This window comes from Amphibalanus amphitrite, unplaced genomic scaffold, assembly GCF_019059575.1.
Source record: "Amphibalanus amphitrite isolate SeventyFive unplaced genomic scaffold, NRLGWU_Aamphi_draft 000815F_arrow, whole genome shotgun sequence".
NCBI classification, from domain to species: Eukaryota; Metazoa; Arthropoda; class Thecostraca; order Balanomorpha; family Balanidae; genus Amphibalanus; species Amphibalanus amphitrite.
The window spans coordinates 176487-193854 of record NW_024882309.1 but is presented as its reverse complement, the minus strand read 5'-3'; positions in this window follow the sequence as shown (position 1 = coordinate 193854).

Here is a 17368-nt window from a genome sequence, read left to right as displayed (position 1 = left end):
GGAGTCGGGAGTTGGAGTCGGTCGGAGTCGACAATTCTGCCCGGAGTCGGAGTCGGAGTCGGAGCTGGTTTTTGAAAGCCGGAGTCGGAGTCGGAGTCGGAGTCGCCGAAAATCCATCGACTCCGCAGCCCTGGTGATACATTGATGTTGGGGCCGTGATAGCGGCCCAATATAATGGAATCACGCAGCGAAACTGTCCGGCCGCCCTACTTCTATTTGATTAAACCGTGAGCTACCGGTGGCATTGAACGTAGATATGCTTTACATCTTACCACTGTGTGATTGAATGTAGGCCTATATCATTATCTGTGAATTAATATTCATACATTGTAGGCACTGAATTGAGGCAATATTTTGTTGCTCTAATGTCTTTCGAAAGGGATGCAGTTGCTTATTAAAGCAGCATAAATGGAGAAACACGGTTCATCCAAATTTACCGGAATACATCCTATTGGTTTCCAGTGAAACGCCGGCGAATTTCACACCTCCGGGGTTCCGCTCCGCTGGATGCGAGTCGCCGGTTTCTCCGCGAGCCTGCGGTAAATACCTCCATCCGGCTTACAGGCGTTACAGCTGCCCCGGCCGACTGGAGAGTCCCATGTATGGTAAGTGGCACGCAGCCGATACGCTGGACACTGTCCTCTGGGCTGGACGGCTGACACTAGTCATACCCTGAACAGGAATCGATTCAGAGGAATCAATATATCGATTCCTCTGTATTTAAACACTGGACGGAGAGCCAGTGGAAACCAAGGGCCATTTATATTTTCTTCACTGGCAACGGCTTGCAAGAAACTGCGCGTTGATACTAGGAGTTCTAGGACATTAAAAATAAAGCAAAGTTTAAAAATCAGGCAATAGCAGCTTGCTTGTCGTCATATTTCCCCATAGCACGCCAAAAGGCTGGCAATCAATCGAATTAATGCTTGCTAGTCAATGCTTTTGCATAATCAGGATTATCAACAGCAGTATCACAGACTGGTAATGATTCCTAATCCCCTTTACTGGGAAGTTATACATTAGACGCGTTTACATAGGGTTTGTTGCAAGCTTATATCTCCGTCCGTGATGTTGCAAAAGATGCCAATGGTGCTGAACAATTTACAAAATGATCCCCTCTAAATATTTGAAGACCACTGCATCGAAATTATCGCGAAATTAACGAGCTAGAGCCTCGTCAAATATGCTATGTAAACCGGGTTATTGATTACGATTACCTACGATAACCTTCAGTGACCGGATGGTAATGGCTCTCCTTTACCGCCACCCCGCTCCAGCTGATCCCTGTTGTAAGTACGACCTCTGGAAGTGCTTTCCGGCACCTGTTCCAGCCCAGCCCCGAGCCCCCAGTCCAACTCCGAGCCGAGACGGTCGAGTCCTGGCGGGCGGCCAGCCGGTCACGTGACTGGACATCCCATCGGTGCCAGTCTCTCTGTGTGGTGTCACGTGACTCGTCGGCGCCCCATCGGTACCAGTCGCCCTGTGGCCCCGCCAAGGCCGTCGCCGTCGCCGCCGCCGCCTCCGCTGCTGTGTGTGGGCAGATACCGCGAGTCTATTTATCTCGGGCTGAGGCAGAGGTGGCTGGTTAACAGCCGACTACATAATTGTATTTGTATTCAGCATTATTTTGACGACTTCAACTAACAAAAAGAATGAGGTTCCTCTCTCGTTTTTTCTTTCACACCTGAGTCGTGTACCGGAAGTCTCTCCCATTCTGTGACGTCACAGACCCGGTCTCTGGGAAATTGCCGCGTCATTAGCTCACTCGGCCTCTGCGTTACTCACAGCGCTCTCACCGACCGGTGATGGAGGCACGCGTTCGGCGAACTTGTATCGACATGACCTTCCCAGGATCCCGGCGGTGGACGGCGCTCTGAGTCGCCAGCTGACGCCTCGCCCCACCCCCTGCCTCCGGCAGAACGGACGGTCGGATGAAATACATTCGCAGTGCATTCCAATCCATGACGTGATGAACAGACTTAAGAAATCACAGCCGCTCAATGTAACCTTCGACTATAATATCATCGTCTCCTTATTCAAAGACGAGGTCCCATCTTGAGAAGAGTGACGAAATGTCTGTGATAACACGTCTTCATTTCCTGGAAGGTGTCTGTGCGCTGGTTCCGTGAGCGAGCACCGTTGAATTAGTGCTCTTTTTCCGGATTAATGCGAATTACCTAATTCATATTCTGTAAATAAAAGTAATTTTCTCAATGACTCATTTTTTTTTTTTTGATGAACTTAAATTCAAGATATCAGTGAAAATAGGTGAATGTAAAAACCGTATGCAGCTCTTTGACGAATATTTGACCATTCCCTCAAAACAACTGCAACTGCGCGGCTGCCTGCTTTAGGAAATCCACCGGACAGAAACTGCCGATTCACCAATTCACTGCTCACCTTGAGCGTACGATTGATGACTGAGTCGGTGTCGGCTGGACGCCAGGAACTCACTGTCTGTGACCACTCTCCCAGAACCACCGGCAGCTACTTACTGGCCGGAGAGCAGCCGAAATCGTACTGCAGAGTGCAGGTGTCCACACCCCTGCAACAGCTTCGAGCCCGCATAGGTAAAGGCCAGCGTTGAGGGACGACGACAGCCCGTCTGCTCGCTCGCTGAGGAGGGGGACACCAGTTGGCACTTGAGGTGTCGGCTGCACGCCGGGGATGGTTTGTATTCAGACAGAGCGCACCGTTGCGACACTGAGCGGAAGGGTACAGAGTAGACACCCGTCCTCGACGGAGGACCCCGGGACAGACGACAGAGGTTCTCAGAACTCGGCACAGGTGGTGAGGATCCTCATGAGGTCAAAAGAGACGGAGAAGCCACGCTCAGATGCCGGCAGAGACGCCATATGTTCCCAGGTGGTTTTAAAGATGACACAACTCAGGTCCGGAGAGGAGGCATTGAGAGACTGCAGTCGGCAACAAGACGGTAACATTGGATAATTGAGATGGCCTGCTTACGTAAAAAAGATATTTAGAAATCTTGTAATTGTTAAGTTTTATGATAAGATCAACGGACAGTCGCAATTGAATTGTCGCGTCTCTAGACAGGTGTTTTGTTTAGTTAATAAAAAAGTCATTGATCACACCAAAGTGTCGCACCACTTCGTAACGTTTGCAGTTTGTACGGCCCTGTATGTATTTATAGGTGTCATGCTCTCACTGCAGTTAGTATGCGCTGCTGCGGCTGTCGTTATCTCATCATGCCCCAGTGTCAGCGAGAACAAGAGCACCGGAAGTCGGCGAAACTACACCAGTAATTAGGTGCAGACCCGGGAAGATGGCGCACCACATGCTTTCCGCCGCGGTTTGGATGCTCAGATGTGAGCCGTGTCGGGAGCCATGGTTTTAGTATCAGCTCGAGCTGAGCGCTGCTGTGTGCCGGTGGAGCCGGGCGGCCCGGGCGGTGGCCACAGGTGGCGGGGGATCACATACACCGCCCGGCCGGCCGGTCGAGTGGTCGGCTGGGCATCGTAAGACGGCGGCAGGCCTCTGCTGCCAAGGCCGGACCGCCGAGTCGCCGCCGGCCAGCCCCTCCACACCACGTGCTGTTCCGTGCACAGTGCAGAGGAACCGGCAGGCAGCGTGGAGAGAGTGAAGAGGGGCCAGGCAGGGGTGTGCGAGAAGGGAAGGATGGAAAGAATTTGTCCCGGAAAGGGTTGAAAGTACGCTGACGCCTTGTGATAATTGAGCATTGGGATCCTCTATTTTGACTATCTGGCGCTGATAAAGACGGTGTCATATCTGGGAAGTTCAAAGATAGGAGTCCCTCATACTCTTGTCGATGACTCTAGAGGTAAGCCATTCACGCCGAGTACCACCTCAACAACGAACCACGACTGATGACCTCCTTATCAAAGGAACAAAGCCCACACCACTTGAGCAGGTGTTACACAAGTGTCCCATTCAATAAAACACGCAAACGATGACCTACAGTGATGGTCCCGAGGAGTTCCGATCTACTTTATAGTGCCTTCTATTTTCCTTTCCATGTATCTGCAGCACTCCAAGGCCGCATGCTTTGCACTGCCCTTGAAAAGCGGTGGCCTGGGACATAATTTGCAAAACCAGTTTAAAATTGCCCGCCCTTCCGAAGTGAAATTGCGTAAAAACCGGTCATTGTGCGTTTGTTTCTGTGTGTGGCGCCATCGCTTCCTCCCGTCCCTTTATAGACGTTAACATTCCTGTGCCGGACAACAATCGTTCTATCTTTACGAAGCCTGGGATGTTAATGCCAAGCGGTGCCTGTTTTCGCCCCGACCTGTCAGCTGTCGTATCTGGACCAGTGAAGGATCGATATTCCTCCATCGAACATAAAATATGGAAAAGTCGATTGCCACTCAAATCTGCACTTTACTGATTCCCTGTTGGTTGTTTTCCGGATGTTCTGGTTGAGTTATGCTAGCATCTGTTGTGTCAGTTAGACATGCTTACCATCCGGGGCAGACAGGGGAGACAGGATGGACCGCTCCCGGCGGATGAGACTGGTCTGAATAGCACTGCGAGCAGCAGCAAAAACCGGCTGGGCGGGCTGGGCGCTGAACCTGCCCCGGCCGGACTGAATCAGAGGCTGCACACGGCGACTGCGGGCTGAGTTATGGGTGGATCGGACAGACAGCAGTGACAGGAGCCGCCCTGTGGCCACCGGAAGGTCACTGACCTGACCGGCCAGCTCCGGTGCCGCCCCGCACCGTCCCGTAGATAGCCGGCGCTGCCGTAGATCGGAGAATAAAGGGGAAGTTCTAGAGGTCACTGACACGTTTCTTAGAGGGATGGAGCGTCTTCGTGCAAAGCGTTCTGGTCGGGTGGGAGGAGCGTGGGCGTCTTCTCACAGTCCGTTCTCATGGTCGATTTGGTGAGGGCGAGTCAGCATTATCCAATAGACGCTAATTTTTTACCTGCAGAACTAAACGCTTTGAGACCACTATCGGCTTAGCAAAGCGGATTTGGTATTTGATTCCCCGTTGAGTTTCTCTCTGCTGTGAGTCGCGTCGCCGCCTCGAAGGAATTAGCGTCATGTTCGCACATACAAAGCCCCTGTCAATGAATCCTGCAGATATTTTATTAACGTCCACGGCATGTTTCGTGGTATGGTGATACACGATTGTGTTTTGTAAGTACAGGGTGGTGAGGAAACATCACACTGTAGTAGCATCAACAATGCACCATTGATCTACTTTTCTAATGTTATCTATGCATGTTCCTTTGGTTTATGCTTTAACATGACACCCTCGTGTGATGATTTTATTTGTTGACTTTTGAGTTATAAAGCCTCGGTGTCGAACGCCATCGGGTCTTTATTAACCCTCGCCCTGGCAGGGCATTTTTCATAACACGGCCTGGCAGGGGGGGGGGGGTCGATGCGACCCCCCCCCCTCGCGATTGGCTCCTATGGCACCTAGAAACACCAAATTTGGTAGGTAGGTGGGCCTTTGGAGTTCTCGCCCCTGTGCAAATTTGGTTGCTCTAGGCTAATATTTAGGGGGGTTTGGGGGGTATAAATGTAAAAATTTCGCTAAAAACAGGTCAAAAGTTTTTCGCTTATAACTTTTGATCTAATTGAGATAGAGAAAAAAGAAAAGCACCAGTGAACTCAGCACATCAAGGCGCGTCGAATGATATACTTTTTAGCTTGCTTAAGTGTACTTAAAGTTTTTCTTAAATTTTAAGTAAACTTAAATTAGTAAGTTAAGTTCAAGTTAACCAAATTGCATCATATCGCATATCATTCGATTTGGCTGATCACCAGGAACACAATGGTACCATTTTTTAAGCTCTAGCGTCATTATGTGCCAAGTTATTGGCAAAAACGTCATTTGACCTCAGTTGACCTCATTTGACCTGACCCATGGATAAGTACACCAAACAAAGAAGCACCAGGTGACCTGCTGTTAAGTACCGTGGTTTCAAAGCACAAAAGTGATAGAACGAAACGGATATCTCCAGTATTTTCCGAATTTAGTATTTTCCCATAGGCTTAACATTACGACGTAATGACCTCTACTGACCTCAGGTCAGTGACCTCAAAAAAGCCGGAATATATGTTATACAACTCGGTAAACTTAGCACATCCTGAAAGTTTGAAAGAAATCAGTCGAAAACTGTGAGTTGGACAGGTGCAAAAAAAAAATTGAAATTTGACCATGACCTTGTACCGGTTTTTCTGACCTGGTGACCTGACCCAAGGTCACCCGGACCTGAAATTTTCAGGTCATATGTAAAAAGGTTGCTCCATAGGCTGTGCCAAATTTGGCGGCGCTGCGCGCCGCCGTTTTTACGCTATCTTCGAAAAACCTTAGGGGGGTCGCATCGACCCCCCCCCCTGCCAGGGCGAGGGTTAACCCGCGCCTCGCTGGGGGGGGGGGGCAGAATCTGCCCTCCCCTCCCGTTTTTCGCCAATAACATCTAAACGCGTTACGCCAGCGACGTCAAACTTTCACTACCTTATCATAAATCAATTTGACACGTTCCATGAAAATTTGAGCGAAATCCGTCGGAGATTTTTTGAGAAAATGACGTTTTGGTGACGTCACGTTCGCCATTTTCGCCTCAAAACGGCAAAATTTCAAACGCCGCTTACATCTTCATTTTTAAAGGAATCAAGACGTAACGAAAAAGGTTATACGTGATTCTACTTTGTCTATCAAATGGCTATCTCCGTTTTTTAAGTTTGGATTTTGGCCCAATTTTTTTTAACTGACTTTTTTGGGAAAATAATTAAAATCCAAAATTTTGAGTATATCGAAAAATCGGAATATATGTCAGAGAAGTGGTCTATATGCACCTACATACCAATTTTCAGAAGAATCGGTTCAAAATGTGGGAGCTATTCAAAATTGTATGACGTCACGACACACAAAATTAAAAAAAAGATTTTTTGGAAGTTCTAGAACTCGTACGGAAACAAAAATAGCACCATTCGATTCGCCGTGAAAAACTACGTCAGATAGACACCTTTTTAGGCCTTAACAACCAACTTCAAAATTTGACCTCACTTGACCTGACCTTGACCTTACCTTGACCTGAAATTCATCCAGAGGTGGTCCATATCACTAATTGAGTGTGCCTATTGAATTCTATGAATAAAATGACCCATAAAACATGTGTCGCACAAGCCCTTTTCTATATTTTGTTTTTGGTGACCTGACCTGACCTGACCTGACCTTGACCTTGACCTTTGAATAATATTGTATGCAACGAATATTGTCTTGGTAGCCTAAGAACACGTTTTGGGCAATCAGTCTCAGTCCATTCTTCGGCAACTACGGTGTAAGGCCGATAATGTAAAAACTTGCATTTTGTGCCCTTGACCTGACCTTGACCTGACCCCTGACCTACTGAAGCAAAAAAAATTGGGTTGTTAAGATCCGCCTTGTTGAGTGTTGAGAGCTTTCGATTGCCGTTTTCCCCGTCTTTCTACGACCATCGGTCGGAAGTTAGACAGGGGGGGGGGGCAGAATCTGCCCCCCCCCCCCAACAGGGCGCGTATGGCTGAATAGCCCAGCGGGACGCGGGTTAACCCGCGCCCCAGTGGCGGTCTCAGCCAACTTCGCCCTAGTGGGGGGGGGGGGGGAGGGCATATGTTACCACCCACCTCTAACTCAAAAACTAAGAGGGCTAGAAAGACGCAGTAAAAGCAGTCGATAGCACTCAATGCGTACGTTTGAAAGTATTTTAGTCATTTTTCACCTTAGAGCAATATTGGGGTCGCCAGAGGTCATCAAAGGTCAAAATTTGCCAATTGTCATTATATTTTTCAGAAAACATGCCGCTATCTCAGGAACTATGGTAGCTATAAAAACGTATTGAAAAGCAATCGATAGCTTTTGAACGTTTCTTCTGATAAAGTCATTATCAAAATTGACCTCAGGTCAACGGTTTAGCCTCCAGAGGGCAAAAACTCCAAAAATAGCTGTTTTAACGAAAAGTGTTTTTCGACAACTACTTTCGACTCCAAAAAGCCACGACATTTCTATTGCCAGAATCGTGTTCCCTCGCCGAGACGCGTCGAATGAACTATAATTTGACCTTGAAAGGTCAACTTGAAAATTTGACCTCAGGTCAAGGTCATGACCTGACCGGAAAAGGTCATGTTGCATATCAGTCGATGCGTCTCAACAAGACAAACACAATGAGACCATCCCCAGCGTTCTATCTCTTTCCAATCGCGAGTTATTGGCAAAAATCTGTTTGTAGCCTCAAATGACCTCGGATGACCTTTCTAGAGGCTATCAGCAAAAATGACACCTTGGTCATCACGAGTGGTCTAAATCATTGTGATTCTGAAATATTTGGACTGTTCCTATGCGTACACACGGATCTAGAGGCATTTTCATTTTTCTCCATTGACTTGTAATGGAAAGGTCACGCCACTGACCTGACCTTAGGTCACGGATATAAAAAATCCGAGATATACAAGTTGTAGGCGCCCATAACAGCATGCAATCCACCAAGTTTAAAACCTTTCTGACAAACACTGCAGGCTGGACAGGATTGCAAACTTTTTTTTAGGCTTGGTCAGTTAACTTGACCTGGTGACCTGACCTGACATGACCTGGGGTCAAAAATTTCACACGTTGTCCAAAATTGATGTACCAAAAGCTACCCCAAGCGGCGCGGCGCTACGAGCCGCGGTTTTTATTAACACGCAAAAAAACGCGACAGGGTGGTAACATATGCCCCCCCCCCCCACTGGGGCGAAGGTTAAATATTCGGCATTCATTTTTTTATTATGTTACGTTCGGCTTTTGTCCATAATCTTTGCTGAGTAGGTATCTGAGCGTCGGGTAACAGGTAAGTCAAAATCCCAAGTCAGGTGACCTCATGTTTACCTCCTCAAGATTAATGAACGCACGCTTATCACAACAAATAAATCGCTTTAAAATTTCGTTTATGTGTAATGGCTTTTGAACACTGTGTGCCTTTGTTGACCTCATTTGGCTCTGTCATGCAAAACCGGACCAGCCGGGCAGCAGCGCCCCCTCACGTGCCTTCCTCCCCGGGGCAGTTGGGCCGGTACGATAGGTGTCGCCGCTGCTGCTGGGCGGACCTCCTGGCCGAGCCCAGATCGGCTCGCCGAGCGATGACTTCGGTACACCTACACTAGCGAAATTTATATGTACAGTACCTTTCCATTCATGCATCCTAATGTATTGCAACTTGGCGCGAGAATTTATTTCATAATCTTATCAGAAAAAAAATGAGACGAAAGGGATTCTGTTCGTAGTTACCCTTTTTTTCTATCAGCCGACCTCGCTATAATCTCTGCATTCTCTAAGAGTCACGTACTTTTATCACGTACCATTCCTGTGTGTTTAGAAAATGTGCTTTATCCCGCGCCGGGCCGGTGCTCTGAGATTCCGCGCCGGGCCGGAACGTCCAAAATAAGGACGAAAACACTTTGGTCATTTTTTGGGTCAGGTCAAAGGTCAGGTCACCAGATGTCACCAAAGGTCAAATGTCCACTATTTCAACATTTTTGAAACTGCCAACGGCTATCTCGGGAACCGATAGAGCTACAGCGCCGCGGAAAAGCGCATTCGATAGCCCTTTTACAGACCTTTCTGAATAATGTTCTCAGATTTGACCTCAGGTCAACGGTTTAGCCTCCAGAGGGCAAAAACTCCAAAAATAGCCGTTTTTACGAAAAACGTTTTTTCGGCAATAACTTTTGACTCAAAAGAGCCACGACATTACTTTTGCCACCATCGTGTTCCTCTCGTCGAGGCGCGTCGAATGAACTATGATTTGACCTTGAAAGGTCAACTTGAAAATTTGACCTCAGGTCAAGGTCATGACCTGACCGGAAAAGGTCATGTTGCATATCAGTCGATCCGCAACGTCGAGCCGAACACATCTAAGGCGTTTTCAGCGTTCTAGCACGTCTCTATCAGAAGTTATTAGCGAAAAACTGTTAGATTCTGTTCGTGACCTGAGATGACCTCGGGGACATAACGAGGGGTGACAGTTGCCATTTTCCGGTTCAGTGTGTCCATTTTATCTACATCTCGATGTTTGAGAGTGTCTAGAATAGCGTTCGTGCAAAACAGACGCTTTTCAATTTTTTCCCATTTACTTATAATGGAGAGGTCGCAAAATTGACCTGACCTTAGGTCACCGATATCAAAATTCCGAGATATACATTTTATAGATAATGTTGCTCTTATCAATCGCTGAAAGTTTCAAGGCAATCGATCAATCGGTGTAGCTATGACGAGCATTCTTATTTTTTCTGAGGTGAGGTCACTTGGCGTGACCTGGTGACCTGACCTTAGGTGACCTGGGTCTGAAATTTTCACAACATGTGCAGAAAAGATGCACGAACAGGTGTGCCAAAAACAGCGCCGTTTTTGAGATATCTGCGAAAAACCGCAGGGGGAGGGGTGTTCAAACACCCCCCCCCCCCCCGGCCCGGCGCGGGTTAGAAGTTGGCTACCTATCATTGGTGCTTTCTGGTCCATGTGCATCGAGTGAAGATAAGTTTGACCTCAATCCCAAAAAGAAGTCTTCTATTGGCTCGTACCATTGACGATCATGCTGATAATTATCCTTCAGCGTATACTTACCGTGCTCGCAATATCCCGTGCATAAAAGCCAACCCTTGTGCGCCGCCGGCAAGGACTACCGGCACAATGTAGACGCTATGTGGGCCGGCAGCGGAATGGAAACGTTCCCTGGCAGCCGGATGGCACAAACGGCTTCCATTACCCGGCTTCCGCGCCCCTCCATTAGAAATGCGCGCCGGCACGCTATTTAGCGGCGTATCCATGGCAACGCAAATGACTTTCTCAGTTGTCCGAGACCTTGCGTTTAGTCCATTGATGATGGCTAAGAAATTAGGCAGGGTTGCGGTTGGCAGAGTGATTTTGCCGTACTTATAAGAATCGTTTTATGAGCTTGATCATAGCTGTATGAGACCGAAAGACCGGGTAATCATTTTCCGGTGCCTGGTATAGCCTCAGTTCATGCTTTGAGTCTGAAGGTGAAGCCACTCTGAGAGCTCTGCCACCGTGCCACAATGATTATATATTTATCTGGCTGTGCTGTGACGTAGTGTGTGAGAATACAATTACAAATAAACAAGTCATGGATATTTGATATTCGATGCCCTGGTGTTCAATATCTTGTGAAGAATCGCAAACCAGCATATTGTTGATGTGGGCGGGACTCTTTTTGGTAATGGCTTTCTCCACGTGAGTATCATTCCCATTATTATACATCAGGTGCATACCGCATCGTGAGTTCGCAGTGATTTTTCCTGACTTCTGAATCGGTTACAGAGGATTGAATCTTTAAAGCCAAGGAAAAGGTCAAGTAAATCGTCATTAGGGAGCGAGCGAAGCGAGCGGAGTCTTTCCCATAGGCGTCGCCAGACATTTTCGGTTGGGGGGCAAAATCAAGTTTTGTGTTAAATCTTGTCTTTCCCCAGCCGTTACTCACTCGTTTTACATATCATTCGACGCGCAATGGTGCGAGGAATCCGATGGTGACAAAGTTTTCCTTCTAGCTATAGCATGTATTTTTTAACAAAAAAAAAATCAAAATTTTGAAATTTTTGGACAAAAACGACCGTTAGAATTACAGTGGCTGCGATTGCCGACGCACTGCAGAGGGCCCCTGTGCAGACTCTCGTCGCTCATGATCATTACCCAGAAGAAGGTGAAAAACGCTCCATTTGAATCGGATCACCTCGCTAAAACCTCCATTCACGCACGCATGCCGAGGTTTTACGTGAAATGCATAGGGCTTATCCCAGCCGCCGATTGTAGCTAAGAATTGGGCATTCGGCGGAGACTGAGAGAGAATGTCGGAAGTGTGAATCGGAAGTACATCATTCATCTTTGCTGCAGTGAGAAGAAGTGTTTTGTTCACTCGAGTGTGAACAAAAAGTTTCTGGTTTTTCGAGTGAAGGGAAGCGCTGCAAACGCGACCAAAAATATTTAACGGAACCAAAAATTACGTACGGCATAGCGGCAAGGGATCCCTTAGAGATAGGATTGCGACTTCCAGGCCATTTCAGGCCACTCAGGGTCAGTGTGGACTCTCAGAAGCCTGCTTAGGATCCCGGAGATCGGCGTGGGTCACCCCAAACATTTACGTGTATGTGGTGCTTTAGGGCTTTCCGAGCCTAAGGTGGGCCCGGAAAGCCCTTTAGGGCACACGAGCTTTCAGAAGCCAGTGTGGGCGGCGGGCGCTAAGAGACTAGGCCCAGGGTGAGCCTGGAGCCCTCGAATAACAGTGTGAACCGTCGGGGTCTGTGTCGAATCCTTAAGGACCCTACGTTGGTAGGGACATAAGAAACATGTGTTGCGGCCCTCAGAGGGACACGTGAGTTGTGACCCCTCAGATGCCGGGTTGGGGTTAGTAAAGTCTGTCGCCTCAAAAGTTCGGCTGAACTATCATAGGCCAGTTGAGGTTTTCAGAAATTTTCGAAGGCATCCTCAAAGATTCGTGTGGCCCTTCAGAGGTCTACGTATGTATAATGTCCTCAAAGATCCCTGTATGGGCCCTCTAGAGAACATGGACACCAGTGGGACTCTCAGAGGCCGGTTTGGGCCCTCCAAAAGCTTCTTAGAGCTCAGAGGAGCTCCTTAGGAGCCTGTGTGAAAAGCAGGCTCATGAGCCCTGCGGCACTTGAACGGTACTTGTGCCTGTCGCAGACATTTGACGAGAGTTGAGAAAGGCCCCGAAGATTTCGTGTCACGCTTTGAACGAAAATTATGTGTCAGCACTCCAAAATTTATGAAAATCAGCTACAAAATGTAATACAGAACCAACTAGGAACATGGCATGAAGCATGGCATTGACATTTCCGAGTCTGGAGTCGGAGTCTTGAAGATTTTGGCGACTGCGACTCTGACTTTGGTTTGAACTGCACGCTCCAACAGAGTCTGACCTCACAGGCATTCTCAGAAAGGTACCCCCATTTTTCCCCGACTCCAAAATCTCATCGGATCTGTATCGATCTCAGGGGGTGCCCGGTCCGAGGTTGGGGGGGGGGGCAAGCTGCCCCGCTTGCCCCCCGTGGCGACGCTAATGGTCTTTCCTTAGATTAACGGAAATTTCTGAGTATGAGCGGCCGGCCGTGCGGACGCTTTTGCGAGGCTTATATCTCAGCAACCACTTGACCGATTTACATGCGGTAATTTTTGTAGGGTAGCTTCATTCCTTCTACCAAGTATTGGACTTTTCCCGATGCATGTGGGTGACCCCTTATGCACGTGCCACGTGCAAAACGAAGAGGCGTCAGTTTTGTAATTGTTGCAATATCTCGGTAACTACTTGGCCGATTGCGCTCAAAGCTGGCATGTAGGTAGGCACCCACTAGGCACTGCATATCCATGTTCCAGAGTTGGGGTGCTGCTGCACGTGCGCACGTGCAGGGGTCGTTTCCAGATCTCGAGAACGGCTGGACCGATGGCGCTCAAATTTGGTACACGGTTAGGGACCAGTTAGTAGGGTGCCGTGCACAAGTCAGTTGGGACCCATTTTGCACGTGCGCACGTGCAGGGTGCCGCTCCCAGATCTCGAGAACGGCTGGGCCGATTGTGCTCAAATTTGGCACATCGCTAGAAACCGGTCAGTAGGGTGCCGTGCACAAGTCAGTTGGAGGTACCCCCTCGAAATTTCGCACGTGCAAGACTCACCCCCTCGCTCGCTCCGCTAGTATAGCGCCCAAAAGGCGCTATACTGGTATAGGAATACATCGTCATACATCGTCTCTGTATATAGGAATGCGAGAGCTGTGAAACCATCCATTTTCGATGCTGTTAACTTCAAGTCAGAGTTTGTAACGTTTGTATGCAAACTCACCCGTCGTTCCCGGTCACTAGTCCCTCTGAACGGACCGCTTCTCCGCTCGAACCGCCCCACCGCATGACCCATCCCTCTCCATGACCCATCCCTCTCCATGACCCGTCCCTCTCCATAACCCTTCCCTCCCTTTGATCCCTCCCTCCCTTTGATCCTTTCCTCCCCATGACCTGTCACTCCGCACGGGCCGTCCCCTTCCATGGCCCTCCCATCCATGACCCGTCCCTCCGCACGGCCTGTCCCTCTGCATCACCCGTCCCCCTCCAGTGACCCTCCCGCCCATGACCCGGGCCGGCGCCGGCAGCCCCTCCGAGTACCGGCGTCGGCCGCCCCTCTGAGTACCGGCGTCGGTCGCCCCTCTCCCGGCGCCGGTCGTACCGAGTGTCGGCGTCGGCGGCAGCGGCCCTCCCGAGCTCCTCAGTCGGCTTCCGAGCGTGCTGATCGGCGGAGGCGGGACGGGAGCACCGACGCACCGCGCAGGGATACCGGAGCAGCAGGTGGGTGCCGGTGGGTGGATACCGGAGCAGCAGGTGGGTGCTAGTTTAGGGTCAGAGCCCGGCCAGGGTCAGGTAGGTGGTCTAGCCGAGGGGAGAGGTTCGTGGGTAAGAGGAACAGGTGGGTATGGGGCATCAGTAGGTCCATGATAAAACTACATCAGTCGTTTGCTATTCTGGTGTTGTGGTGACTGGAGCTCAGTGGAACTGAGCTAACAGAAACTTGTGATGCAATAATATCCCAGTTCAAAACAAGACAATGCGAGGACTCCACATGCAAACGTATTACTTAATTTAAATGAACGCTTACAGTTACGCTATTTTTTATTAGGCACACTACCTCTTGCACCATATTCTTTAACATCATTACGAGCGAGCGAGCTCAGCGAGCGAGCGAGTTCATACTGAATTAATTAAGGGAAAATCCTGAGTATGAGCGGCCGACCGGCCGGCCGGCCGGCCGGCCGTGGGGACGCTCTTCAAAAGATAATATCTTAGGAACGGGACATCCGATTGACAAGCGGTCTTCTTTACTGAATGTCACTTGGACGTAAAAGTTCTGTGGTGTGATGGCCACCATGCGTTCTTGCCAACCACCGCACGTGGCGCGTGGTAAAGTTGGACATTTTTTAAGAGCCACCAAAATTGCAACCTCAATAACGGCACAACGGTTGGGCCGATTGAATTGAAACTCGGTACACAGTTAGGTCTCCATCAGATAATTCATCTGCATGTGTTAAGGTTGGGGTGCTACAGCACGTGCGCACGTGCAGGGGGCGCTCCCAGATCTCGAGAACGGCTGGGCCGATTGCGCTCAAATTTGGTACACGGCTGGGGACCAGTTAGTAGGGTGTCGTGCAAAAGTCAGTTTGGACCCCGCTTGCACGTGCGCACGTGCAGAATGCCGCTTCCAGATCTCAGGAACGGCTGGGCCGATTGTGTTCAAATTTGGCACACCGCTAGCGACCGGTTAGAAGGGTGCTTTGCACAAGCCCGTTGGCCCCTCTCGCCCTTGCGCACGTGCAGGGCTCACTATCTCGCTCGCTCGTTCTTCGATCAAAAGGCGTTTTACTGGTAATAGTTGCATAGTTAGAGCGATCTGTCAAAGTTTATCTGTCATCAATTGATTGGTGCGTCTGGCTGCCGCCCAAAATCGCTCATCACATGGCATAGCGGAACAGTTTTAGGCTCTGGAACGTCAAGTGTTATCTTCTTTGGAATCTTTTGCCGTGGAACAGCGATAAAGTTTCGTTAATGCGTTACACCAATCAACGGTCAGTAAGCATAGCAATAAGCGTCATGTTACTACCCACGCACATGTCTGGCTTCTTGTTACCTGCGGTAGTAAAATAAATATCACAGAGGCGAAACGGTAGATGGGCCACAAAGCTGTTGCATCCAAAGCAAACATTTTCAATGTGTGTGTTGGAAACCGAAGCACCCTCAACATGGTGTTTTATGGACTGTTCCGACTAACAGTAAACATGGTACAGGATTTGTTAGACGTTGACTAACATCGAGATACGGACAGGCACTACGATGCGTGCTCTCAAGAATGGCATCGGAGTACGTCAAGGGGTTTCATAGTGTTATGGTTTTAAGACTCCAAATAATTAGGCTAGCGCTACTCGACAGGGTGAACAGCCCCGCTCAAGGTCGCCGGGTCAGGTCAGGTGGTCTGTGCTGCCGGCGCCGCCGCTCCGATCCACACTCACTCGGTGACAACAGGCGCCCACAGCTCCCCTGCCCACAGCAGCCCGCAGCCGCACAGCGGGCGATGACGGGGCAACGTGCTAAAACATGTACGGGATCGACAGGTGACAGGTGTTACACTAGCGCCACTGCAGTCTCTGTACATAATTGGCTCTGAAATCGGTAGAATCAGTGTATCAGCTAACGACACTTGTCAAAATGTTTTACAGCAATTGCTAGTGGGACGGACTTGAAATCGTTCTTATCGATGCTCTTACACTGTTTTTTTTTTCGTTCAAATCGTGACGCTTTCTTTTTTAATACATCCTCTTTGCACAAGTTGTTTTGTACCCACTGTCACAGCAAACAGGGCATATTAACTTCACACCGAAATTTATGATAGCCGAGGTGCCGTCTTAGGTCAACACTTGGTTACATCTAAAACGTGCTCAAGTGCGGAGCCCGGAGGCACGTCGACGCCCGTCTCCAAGTAAAAATAACTCCTACCTTGATCGGTAAAATTAATCGAATGGACGTTCCGACATTTGGAACAAGAAATGTTTCGCTCACTCTGATAGGGGCGGCCATAAGTTGGGTATATGGAATATGGAGTTTGGTCAAACCATGTTGACTTGTGACGCATTGTGGTGTGAAACTAGAAAAACGTGATAGTTATAAAGGCAAATGATGCGATACGCTTTGCTTGCCCAAGAACAATGCTATATTTGAAGAAAAAAGACGTTACGACTCTCCAAACAGTCTTTTCCCTACAGAATCCCGTGCTGCTGCTCAGAGCCGTCATACCGATAAACGGACAGTAAAGACAAGCATGAGCCCTTAGACCAATGTCTGTGAACATTTATCCATAAACTTCGAACAGATTTACAGCTCCATTAAGTTGAAACTGTCTGAAACAGATCAAACCGAATGCATCTCTTAGCACCACTCAGTGAGCCTTTTGTTTATCGATCGTACTCAATGACTCAAGGAAGCTCTCAAAATTAGGAGTTAAGATAACACCATCTCTGCAACACCAATGCCAGTGACCAGTCGACCGAACCGCATCTTTCCAGCGCCGCCTAAGTATAGCGTTCTTCGAAGCAGACATAGGATTAGCCGCGCCGGACACGAATTCACACTAAGTGTGGCTAGCTCCAGGAGCGCCCGATCTGCATATCTGTTCGTATCTGAAGACTGCAGGAGTGTGGAACCTGGCTAAGGTCGCCAGCGGCTGGATATGCATGCAAGTTGCAATTTTCTCATGTTTGATGCTAGCCGTGATAGATAAATTCAGAGTGATTATGAAAAATATTACTTTAGGCATCAACAATCATGTTACGAACAAGCCACGGGCGGGAAATGTG